General features: G+C 36.5%; 1 long non-coding RNA gene across 1 annotated transcript; it reads left to right on the top strand.

Annotated features, from left to right (window-relative positions):
• The first annotated feature begins 923 nt into the window (after window positions 1-923).
• LOC135364457 (uncharacterized) lies at window positions 924-12292 on the top strand. Its single transcript, XR_010411603.1, has 3 exons — window positions 924-1656; window positions 8564-8718; window positions 11831-12292. It is a non-coding gene; the product is annotated as an uncharacterized LOC135364457 (long non-coding RNA).
• The last annotated feature ends 214 nt before the right edge of the window (window positions 12293-12506 follow it).

Here is a 12506-nt window from a genome sequence, read left to right as displayed (position 1 = left end):
GCAGTGCCTGAATGGAGTTGAGCACCTGGTTTTGAACTCTGCCGGGCCATTTACTAGCTAGCTGTAAAAGCTCGGGTTAGTTACTCATCCTTTTGAGCTTCAGTTACTCATCTGCAGACATGTAGAATATAGATAGACTGTAATACTCCTTACATCATAGAACTGTAGCAAGAATTCAGTAAGGTGAATCATACACACTAAGTATTTATATGAAATGAATTATTACCTGTTTATATAAATTTAATGAGTTTTCCGAAATAGATGATTCACATAAAGCCCTTGCATCATGATTGGCATATGATTGAGTTTATACAAGTGGTGAGATATTACTATTAACGGATCCTGTAAACATGTGCCGAGTCCTTGCTGTGTACTAAGTGCCTGTCTAAAATGCACTGAATATCCTGCTACCACTATCTTACCATACTTTATATTTCATGTTAATTTCAGTCTCTTTAGGAGCTGATAATTTTCCCTTTCTCTTCAATAGTAGTCATTTTTTTCATTCCAAAAAGCATAAACAGTATATGATTGGGCTACCTCTCCCCTTCCCTAAAGAAATTTTAGTGACAAGTGAGTTGGTGGGACAGTCAATAAGCCTTGGGTCTCCTGCTTTTCCCATCTTGGGAGTGTTATTTAAGGACTCTTCTGTTTATTGCCCACTTCCTCCCCCTTTCCCTCTCTTCTTTCCTTCTTAATTTATTTCTAAGCTTTTGTCATATATAGAACCTGTGGAAAATCCCAAGAAACACACACACACACTCCATGTTCTCAAGCACTTAGAATCCATTTGAAGAGACAAAACATGAAAAGTTAAATATAAGAGTTGAATGGCAATACAAGACACTATTGTGAGGTACACATTAAGGCTGTTGATGATATGCGATCAATGATATCCCTTACATATTCAGCATATCACATTATCAATCTCTGTTGTGAAAAATTTAGTTTTTGATTCCTTCTTTCACATAGAGATAGCTTTAGTCAAAGCTCGTGAAGATGTAGAAATCATGTAATTTCAATGATACTGGAAGAACTTAGTACCTTAAGCTGGAATAAGTTAGAGATCCAGATGACTACATAAAAGAAATTCAGTTTATCAGTAACATTTTTGAAATTTGATGCATTATTTTTTGAGGGGCTGTCAAAATCATCACCAAATTCCTATTGGGGTGTGTTTGAGCATAAAATGTTAAAAGAAATTTGCTGACTAATGATACACAGAGAATTGTTCCAAACAGTGATGTTTTGATAAATGGAGCCAGTGTATTTGGGAAACGTGAAATGAAACACAGACACTCATACAGGAGGAAAAACTTGAAAAGTAGTAATGCTAAATGGACTGAGGTGATAACCAGCAGCAAATTTATATGAACGTGTAATGCAAGGCGGTGTAGGAAAAAAAAAAAGCAATATGACTTTAGGTAGACTACACAAAGAAATCACATTATAGATCAAGAAAAATATAGACAAGTCTGTTTATATCTTGGTGAAACACTTTTGGAATAATACACATGATCTCAAGATTTCAGCACAAAGAAGACATTGAAAAACAAAGGAGATTCAGATGTGAAAAGCACAAGTGATTATAAGGACCCGCCAGATTGATTTATGAGGTATGAATGGCACAACGACCACCTAAATATGTGCGTATATGTGAGTATCTCTTCCAGAAACCCAACGATTATCAAAATAATTATAGTCTTCTTTTGCAGTTCTATTGTCAGGGATAAGCATTTGTTGGCTTAAGTAAAATCCCTTACCTTGAAAAGGAGATCATTTTAAAATTTCTCATCAGGCTGGCTCTCTCCAGGAAATAAAAATGTGTGCAATTCACATACAAATGTCAAATTCAAGCTCATTTGTAATAAACTAAGGAGACTATGGTTCTAAAAACAAATGGTTCTCGGGACAATAGAAATGAAAAATAACCCTAGCTGATAGATAACTAGTAGTTGCTGCTGAACTTATTCCTGGCCAATAGCCCATGTGCAGGGTTTGAAATTTTATAAGTATATTATCTTTTTTTTAAATTTATTTTTATTTTTTTTTAAAGATTTTATTTATTTATTTGAGAGAGAGAGAATGAGAGACAGAGAGCATGAGAGGGAGGAGGATCAGAGGGAGAAGCAGACTCCCCGCTGAGCAGGGAGCCTGATGCGGGACTCGATCCCGGGACTCCAGGATCATGACCTGAGCCGAAGGCAGTCGCTTAACCAACTGAGCCACCCAGGCGCCCTGAAATTTTATAAGTATATTATCTTAAAGGCAGAGGTGACTAATAACTTTAGGAGGGGAGAACTAATAGAATGGAAGAAAGAAATGGGAGAAAATAAAAAGGCCAAAGGCTGAGATGTGTCCATTCAGTTACATAGTTTCTTAGAAAAGGAGAGAGAGCTTGAACTAATTTAATTATCACAAGGAAGTGCATAATTTACCTTGTTCACTTAAAAAAAGAGAAAACTATATTATAAGGCACAAATTACTGAATTTATTATATGAATATATTAAAACACATGAGTGTTTTTACTATAGGATAAAAACAGTCCTTGTTACAAATCCTATTATTCAAAAGGCTGACTACGCATATATAAATGTTATGAAAGAAATAACTTTCTTAATAAAAATAACATTCTTTATGTAATCAACTGACATTTTGGCATTTTAAAGTGAACAGCAAAAAAAAAAAAAAAGCCAACAGCAAACGTGGAAAATTTTAGAATACATATATCTCAGAAATGATTACCTTTTATTTATAAATGGACTCTAGAATATATTCACTGTGAATTATTTTCCATTTGGAAATAATTGCCTATAAGTGATATAAAGAAAAGGAAAATTATTGGCAAACACATAACTTGTAAAACTATTTTAATGATTGTGTTTCCACATATATTTATGCTGGAATTTATGGGAAGTGTTTTGAAATTCATATAGAGCACTGAAAAAAATGTTATAGGACAAATGATTCAAATTGAGGTCAACCAAGTTATAAATCAAAATATAAATGTACTTCACAGTACATTTATTTCCAACATAGTTCATAAAATAACCTGTTTATATGTATTGGGATTAACATAAGAATAAAAAAAATGCAAATAAAAAAATAACCTGTTTATTTCCTGAAATAAAGCGTATACATTTTAAAATTTATTTTAGTCAGAATTACCATCTTTTGAAAAAGCCAGAATTAGCTACAATCATATCACTCCTCTATGTAAAAACTGTGATTGCTTACCATTGTTCATTGAATTAAATGAATAATTTTCAGCTTATGGGCAACTCCATGATCTTTTTTAGTCTTCTCTGAAGTGTAGATGACTCAACCTACTTTTCCTACTCCAGTAATTCATGACATAACTTAAGAGCTGGCCGTTTCTTTCTTTCTTTTTTTTTTTTTTTAGGATTTTCAGGGTTTAATTTTTTTTAAATTTTATTTTATTATGTTATGTTAATGACTATACATTACATCATTAGTTTTTGATGTAGTGTCCATGATTCATTGTTTGCGTATAACACCCAGTGCTCCATTCAATACGTGCCCTACTTAATACCCGGCCGTTTCTTTTTAAAGTGAACAGAATAATTTTAAGCACTTTCCTAATCATACTGACATTGCTTCAAGTTCTTAGAAGATATTTCATGTGTTTCTTATGGATTCGTTGTTGCAAATTCAAATGCCTACCAAGGTAGTGTAAATAAGTTCAGTGGATCTGGAGGAGACCAGTCGGATGGACGAAAACGCACCTGCCTAAGGGTCAGGCTCTACACAATTTTGATTGTTGACATGGCTGTAATGGTGTCCTTCGTTACCAGCTCTTCCAATTCTTTTTTTTTTTTTTTAAGATTTTATTTATTTATTTGACAGAGAGACAGCAAGAGAGGGAACACAAGCAGGGGGAGTGGGAGAGGGAGAAGCAGGCTTCCCGCCGAGCAGGGCTCGATTCCAGGACCCTGGGACCATGACCTGAGCCGAAGGCAGACGCTTAACGACTGAGCCACCCAGGTGCCCCGCTCTTCCAATTCTTTAAGAGGAGCCAGAAATCACTCTTCTGTGGAATTTCCCACTTGCGAATGTGAGAATTGATTTGAATTAAAAAAAAAAAAAATGCTGTAGACCCCAGAAGAAAATAAAAAGTTTCCAGGCCGAATATGGTCTATGGACTGCTAGTTGTAAACTCTGTGACAAACTCTAAACCAACTAAATCCCCACCCCCCAGTTCAGTTTTCTGCTCCAGTCTCCTTGTTCAGGACAGTTCAGGAGCCAAGAACTGCCTCCCCTCTTTTCCCATCCCTTCACTCTGAAACTTCCTTTGATCCTCTTCTTTATGAAACCTCTCTCCTCTATCTTCAGATCTCTTTTTTCTCTGAATCTGTGTCATAATAAACCCTTTCTACACCAAATTCTGCCTTGTATCTTATGTGTTTTATTCTTACTGTTAACAGTATAAACTCCCTGAAGGCAGAGGTTATTTTACTATGCTTGGCACTTAGGAGACATTCAGTAAATGCTTGTAGAATTAAATTGAATTGGAGATGGAGGATATCATTTAGAGATGACCCATCAGCAATATTTTTCATGGAGACTTTCATTTGAGCTGAACAACGTAGAGTTAATATTTCCAACGCTAAAGTCTAGTGAAAAAAAAATCAGTTAAATCATGTTTCCTTAACAGATGGTGCATCTGTGTTTCCTAATGCACTATCTTGACTGTGTGTAGTTGTCATAATTAAGTAATAGCTCTCTGCACAATCTTTGGTAACAAGAACCTTTCCTATATGTGGACTTCAAGTATGTTCCAATCCTGATCGATAACTGCTCCTGCATTTGATTCAGTATGGACTGTTTCTGGGTGGATTTCTTTCTTTGACCCCCCCAATATTGATGAAATTCTTTTTGGTGTCAGTTTGGGAAAGCAGGCAGTTTGGAATGAACTGGGCCTGTATGGTTAATTCCTGAAATGACCTGGAACTCAGGACACAGAATTTTCTGGCTTTGTGGTTATTCACAGCTTGGCATAATGCTCAAGTGAGTGTCATGGGGGACTCAACAGAACTTGAGGAGTGTTGATGGATTTTTTTTTTTTTTCAGGCTCTTGAGCACTAACTACACTTACCCCTGGAGCATTATTTAGAAATTTTACAATTCATACTTCTTCCTGTTTGATCTGTATAGAGTGCATTGTTTATGAGACAGTTGGGTATGTGGTAGAAAGATCCTTGAAACTGAAATCAAGAGATCAGCTGTTTGATCTTGAAAAGCAAGGAAGTTACCTGAGCACCCTGAGTCTACTTTTCTCATGTGTAAGATAAAAAGATGATGTGCCTGCCTCTTAGAGTAATCCTTATTTCAAGATTAAATGAAAATATTATATGTGAAAATCCTTTGTGAACATTCTTTCCAAGCGTTCGGTTTTTGTTTATTTAAAGGACTTATGTACTTGTTCCTTTGGTGGTAGACATTTAATTTCTTGGGAACCCTTCTGAGTCAGCAAACAATGGCTGGATCGAATTGGGCCAAGCCCATCGGTTACACATTGCCTATGGCTGTTTTCCTCAACTGTGGCAATGCTGAGTACTCACGATAGAAACCTTTGGTCCCACAAAGTAAAAAATATTTAACATCTAGTTCTTTACCAAAAAAGTTTGCCTACTTCCACAGTTTCTCATTTGCAGGAGATATTCAAACATTTGGCTTCAGATCTGAACTTGAAGAGCACCCCAACTAGACCTTCTCAGATTTACTGTTTATTTTTCCTGTGGTCACAGGGCAGGAATGAAAACACCTGTGGGATTTGGAACCAGAACAATAATTACTTCTCAGTCTTATCTCCTGCAGCCAGAAGAAAACATCTGCTTTTTTAATTCTGCAGAGAAGGGCAGAATTAAGACTCTCTAGGGACTTGGGCTATATCTCTGGCACAGAGAAGGAAGGGTAGAGGTAGGAAAGAACATTTCTGGTTTAACTGAATGCAAAATTAACGCAAATCAAATTAGCTGAAGGTGAAGCTCTGGCTTTAAAGTTTAGACCTAAATAGGTCTCATTGCTGTTCTTGAACCAATGGATAGTTGTTGGCAAAAGTCCCACCAATTCTTTGATTTGTTTAATAAAATTCATTAAAAAAAAATCAAATGGATCACTGGGCAGGAATTTGACCAGAAACACCTTCCAAGTGATAATTAGCTAGCCAATTTTTTCCTGAGTTTTATGTTACCATAAATATTCATGACACATTCCCCATCAAATTGTAAGTTCTTCAGGAAACACTGTTATCAGTTTAAGAACATGAATCAGACTGATAAAGCTAATTGGTTAGGGTTCTTTTTTCTCCTTCATTTTAAATAAAGCTGTCGAAGGTTCCCAGGGTAATGAAGAGCTTTGTTGTTATGACAACTGCTTATTCCTTTCCCTTTGAAGAAGCCTGTGATGTGATAGGCAACACATCAGGAATAATTAAAACAAATGATGAGCGAGACACATCCACTTAGAGGAGTAAACCTGCACAAATTTAAACCATTTTACTGGTTTTTAGGTACTCCTTGCATGGCAGGAAGTTCACATCATCTGTGCTGGTCATTTGTGCCAGTTTCCACCACTTCTTGATCCAAGAAATGTGTCACTCTGAGAGGACCTAGGTACAGACTGAGATCATTGTTTTGTCCAGTGCTTCTCACTGTCTGACCTACACTCTTCAGCAGATGGTCTGAAACATAGAACTGATGGTTTATCGGGGCAATGGGGGCACTCTAAAATGATTCCAAAAGCTCACGTGATTTACTTACTCTGATTTCTTCAAGCAAAAGGGAAATTGTGCTATGGCCTTTGCGCTCCCTCCCCGGAACCGGAACATGGTGTTCATTTGTTGCTTCGTGCTAGGCCTTTCACATTCCCTCTCTCCCTTAACCTCTACAACAACTCGGGGGACTTGTTGATATCATCTTTGTTTCACAGAGGAGGAATATAGTCCCAGCAAAGTCTAAGGGACTTGCTCAAGGTAATATGGCTGAAAATAGTTAAGCAAGAACTCAAACTCAAGTGTTTTTTGACTCCAATTGATCTTTATATAATTCTATAGCTGAAGGAAACAATTGGTTTGAACAATTAAAATTTAACAGATAATTCTCTACTCGGGTAGGCTGTTACCATTAATCCAATTCCTCCTCATGTATTTGCTAAACACTTAGCCTAATGCATTTCCCCCCCACCCCCAACTCCAGGACTCGAACCATTGGGGGTTAAAAAAATTTTATAGATAAAACACAAATTCTTGTATTTTTTAAAAAATAATGTAAGACTAGGGGCACCTGGTCTTTAAGTCTTTAAGCATCTGCCTTCAGCTCAGGTCATGATCTCAGGGTCCTGGGATGGAGCTCCGCATGGGGCTCCCTGCTCAGTGGGAAGCCTGCTTCTCCCTCTCTCACTCCTGCTGCTTGTGTTCCCGCTCTCGCTGTGTCTCTCTCTGTCAAATAAATAAATAAAATCTTTAATAAAATAAAATAAAATAAAATAAAATAAAATAAAATAAAATAAATAAAATCTTTAAAAAAAATAATGTAAGACTAAGATATAAAATATTGGGGTTCCTTCACACATAGTAAGGGTAAGTATTGTTTTAGGATTTTTTCTTTTTTTTTACTTTATCTGTGCTTGTGTATATGTGGTGGGAAGTCATGGTCTGAAATGTTTGAAAGCCACCTCTCTAATACTATCATCATTCCCCTGCTGAGTCTCTAATTCCATCTCACTTCTCTTTCTCTGCTTTTTTTGATGCTGATAAACATGAAATGCACTGGGAAATATTTGCCTTTAATAAATGGTATCTGCAAAAACAGACTTGGCTACTCCTCTCTGAAATAATACTAAGAAAAAGTATGCTGTCCCTTTACATGAAATTCAAGATTCAGTTTTGTCATCGTGAGGGTCAGGGAGCCAAGACCTCAATGAAAATGATACTGCAGCCATCTAAGCCAGATTGTCATGCACATTGACATGTTTTTCTTCCGCATTTTCTGTGAACTTCAGTAGTTTTACTGAACAGTTCCTGGGGCTTACTTGCTGCTCTTCTTGGAAATAGCCACAGAGAATTGGGAGGGAAATATATGGGAGGAAAGAATATGAGAGTGTATTGGATAGATGGGTATACTTCTATGATGTCTTCTTGCCCAAAATATTTAACCCGGATTCACTGAGGCTGTAGACCTAATCTGTAGTGTAGAGGAAATATAGAGGACAGAGGCACAAGTTAAATGATACCATAGAGAAACAGATGAATCCAGATTGTGGGGTACTCTAAAAGACAAATTGGTCTGGACTTTCCAAAAAGGAAATGTCACAGAGAAAAAAAGAAGCAGGGATTAGATAGTAGATTAAATGAGACTAAAGAGGTAATTAACAACCAAATGTAATAAGTGAGACCTGACTGAATACTGCTTAGAAAAAGAGTTTACAAAAGTCATTTTTGGCAAATTGAGGAAAACTAAGTATGAGCTGGATGTTAGATATTATGGAATTATTGTTAATTTTCTTTCTTTTTTTTAAAGATTTTATTTATTTATTTGACAGAGAGAGACAAAGCAAGAGAAGAAACACAAGCAAGGGGAGTGGGAGAGGAGAAGCAGGCTTCCCACTGAGCAAGGAGCCCGATGTGGGGCTCGATCCCAGGACCCCGGGATCATGACCTGAGCCGAAGGCAGACGCTTAACGACTGAGCCACCCAGGTGCCCCTATTGTTAATTTTCTTAAGTGTGATAATATTATGGTTATATAGAGAATGTCTTTATTCTTAGGATATGCATGGTGAAGTATTTAAAAATGAGGTGTCATGCCCATAATCTGTAATTTAGTTTCTAATGATCTATCTATTTATCTATCTATCTATCTATCTATCTATCTATCTATCTATCTATCATCTATTAATCAATAATCTATCTATTCAAAGAGAGAAAGATATATTGAGAAGGGTGGCCAAATACTTGCAACTAGTAAATCTAGGTTAATGATATATGGGGTTTTTTTTTATACACTCATAACTTTTCTGTAGGTTTAAAAGTTTTCAAATAAAAAGTTGGGAGAACAAACAAAACTTATGGTATGATTTTCCATTTATATAAAGTTCAAAAATAGACAAAACTAATTTATAGTGTTAGATGTCTGGATATCCATTACCTCAGGGAAGGGCTGCAGGGATTATGATTGGGAGGGGACACAAGTGGACTGAGGTCTAGGACTGTACAAATTCTTAACTTGGGAAATGGTTACATGGCTGTGTTCCCATTGAGAACTTACTATTTGTGCATGTTTTCTATACATCTTGTGCTTAAAAAATTAAAAGGGAGTAGAGAAGTGATATTTTAGAGTAGTTTGTTTTTGCTAGGGCCCAGTGATTGATTTTTTTTTTTTTTAAGATTTTATTCACTTATTTGAGAGAGAGAATGAGAGAGAGAGAGCATGAGGCGGGGGGAGGGTGAGAAGGAGAAGCAGACTCCCCGCTGAGCAGGGAGCTGGATGTGGGACTTGATCCTGGGACTCCAGGATCACAACCCGAGCGGAAGGCAGTTGCTTAACCAACTGAGCCACCCAGGTGCCCCCAGTGATTGATTTTTCAATGTGAGAAAAGGGAAGGTAAAATGTTGGACTTATCAAAGACCACGTCTGAGCTTTGGCAAGGCTTTCAGAAATCTCTTTGAGTGTGGGAAAATGGGGGCTTAAGCTAATTTGAATAGTTTCTGTATGTGCCTAATTAAAAAATGTTTTGCTGTTAAAATTGCTTACTTAAATGTAAAATAAATTATAGTAATTAAAAAATGATTATTGCTTCAAATGTTGAACTTGAAAGCCCTGCTATACAATGTATGATTATCATACTACTCTAGGCTTATTATTATACAGTTGTGTTATAGCTATTTCTGTAAGATTTTTACAGTAGGGGGGGCGCCTGGGTGGCTCAGTCGTTGGGCGTCTGCCTTCGGCTCAGGTCATTGTCCCAGGGTTCTGTGATTGAGCCCCACGTAGGGCTCTCTGTTCCACAGGAAGCCTACTTCTCCCTCTCCCACTCCCCTGGCTTGTGTTCCCTCTCTCCCTGTGTCTCTATCTGTCAGATAAATAAATAATATCTTAAAAAAAAAAGATTTTTACAGTAGGATTCAAAATAGTATCTTTTTTTTTTATCATGAGAATTTGTGCTTATCTTCCAAAGGTAGTGGTACTGCCAGGTGGAATGGTATCTGGTTTATGAGCAAAAAGGGATTTCTCTCAATTGGTATCTCTCTCTAAGCCTTTTACTTTGGCTTAGGAAGAGAATGACTAATTCTCTTCACCTTCTACTACTCACCTCCCACTATGGATGGTTGCAGGTCTACTGGATGATGGTTTGGAATGCTTTCATTTACTGAAACATTTGCTGTTCACGGGGGCTGCTAGGTGTGTATTTAATTTTTTGAGAAATTGTTAAACTGTTTTTTATAGTGGTTGTTCCATTTTCTGTTCCCTCCAGCAGCACATGAGAGCTCTAGTTGCTTCATGCCATCAGTATTTTTAATTTTAGATATTTTAGTATCTAAAATGTGTAATGGTATTTCATTGTGGCTTTAATTTACATTTCCCTAACTACTCATGATGTTTAAAATCTATTCAATACATTTTTATTATTTTTGCTTTACATACTAATTATCCTTTGGGGGAGTTAAAAAATAAGAAAAAATGTTTCTTTATTGTTCATAGTTTTTAATGCATTATTTCTGCTTGTGCATTTAAAAAATATTTTGCCTTCATTCTTGAAAGAGTTTTTACTGGATACAAAATTCGAGGTTGACAGTTTTATTCTTCCAGTACTTTCAAGATGCTGCTCCATTGTCTTCTCAGTTGTCATATTTCCAATGAGAAGTCTATTATATTATCCTCCTTATCTTTGTTCTTCTGTCCATAATATGACTTTTTTCTTCTTGCTCCCTAGATACTTTTTTTGTTTACTACTGGTTTTAGGCATCTTAATTATGATGTTCTTTGGTTTAGTTTTCTTCATGTGTTGTATTATGTGTAGGACTTGTTGGGTTTCTAGGATTTATGGGTTTATAGTTTTCATCGAATCTGGAAAAAATTTGATCATTATACCTTTAAATATTTTATCTGCTCCTCTTTTATGGGTACCATTTGAAGATGTTCTACAACTTGTGGAAGATCTGTTCATTTTTTTTCCCCCAGTGTTTTTCTTTCTGTATTTCTTTTTGGATGGTTTCTAATTCTATGTCTGAAATTTCAATAATATTTTAATCTGTAGTATCTGATCTATTGCTGTTCTCATAAGGGGCATTTTTCATTTCAGACATTGTAGTTTCATTCCTAGAAGTCTGATTTGCATCTTTTATATATTTTCATGTCTCTACTTAATATGTTCAATCTTTCCTCTAACTTAGTAAGTGTATCAAACGGTTACAATAACTGTTGCAGTATCTTTGTCTACTAATCCCATCACCTGTATGATTTCTGGGGAGAATTCTATTATGGGGTATAATTCTTTTATACTCCAGGGAGACCCACTGTAGATCTCCACAATGCTGCCCACAGCTCCCTCTTCCCTGTGAATTCGAGCTGCTGTGGCTTACCCAGACTTCCAGCTCTGTTTCCTCAACTCAGGGACACCTCTGGGCTCTACTTGGGTTCTCCTTGTCTGTGCTACAGCCTGGAAACTCTCCCCAGTTAGGAAGCTGGGGCATTCCTAATGTTCACCTCATTTCTTTCTTGTCTCTGAGTGATCATTGTCCTTAATTTTCTGATGCTCGGATTTCTTGAAAACCACTCATATAATATATTTTGTCTGGTTTTTTTTTTTAGTTGTTTCAGACAGAAGGGTAAGTCTGGTCACTGTTCTTCATCTTGGCTGGACGTGGATGTCTCTATGTCATTCTTGACCACCCCTTAGAAATTCACTACGACCACCCCTACTATCACCACCAAAAGGAAAAAAAAAGGCCCTAGCAGAGCATTGAATAATGGTGAAGAACATAAATGTCTTACACACAATTGATACGTAATCAATGTTACAGGTAAATAAATGAAGTACTGTGTTTGAAGAGATACTTCTGAGGAGAAATAAAAAGGAGGAAAAGAAGCAGAATCGTGTTTGCCTTCTTCATAGCACATCTTGGTGGGGATAACAGAAATATACCTTCAGTTCTGCCATTTGTCAGGTATTACTGGTTTAGAAAGCAACGGTGGCCGATGTAGATACCAGTGAAATGAAGAATTACTATTTAGTGGAATGGGAATGCTTCAGTTTTTCATGGTAATGTCTTCCTAGGAATAAAAGAAAATATTATTTTAGCTGATACTAAAAAAAGTGCTGAGATTTATAGTGTCTGCAATGTAAAATATCTTTGGATTGAGATGTGCAGTTTGTGAAATAATGTTATAGCTCTTCAAAGACCAGTCTCTTGCTGCCCAGGTCCCACCCTGGTATTTCTTCCTTCCTCACCAATGAAACAATGTATTGCATGAATGTAGGCCTGTT

Source organism: Mirounga angustirostris, unplaced genomic scaffold (assembly GCF_029215605.1).
Source record: "Mirounga angustirostris isolate CCGP_5_RB_7025 unplaced genomic scaffold, mMirAng1.0.hap1 SCAF_5, whole genome shotgun sequence".
In the NCBI taxonomy this organism is placed as follows: domain Eukaryota; kingdom Metazoa; phylum Chordata; class Mammalia; order Carnivora; family Phocidae; genus Mirounga; species Mirounga angustirostris.
This window is presented reverse-complemented; position numbering and strand designations above follow the sequence as displayed.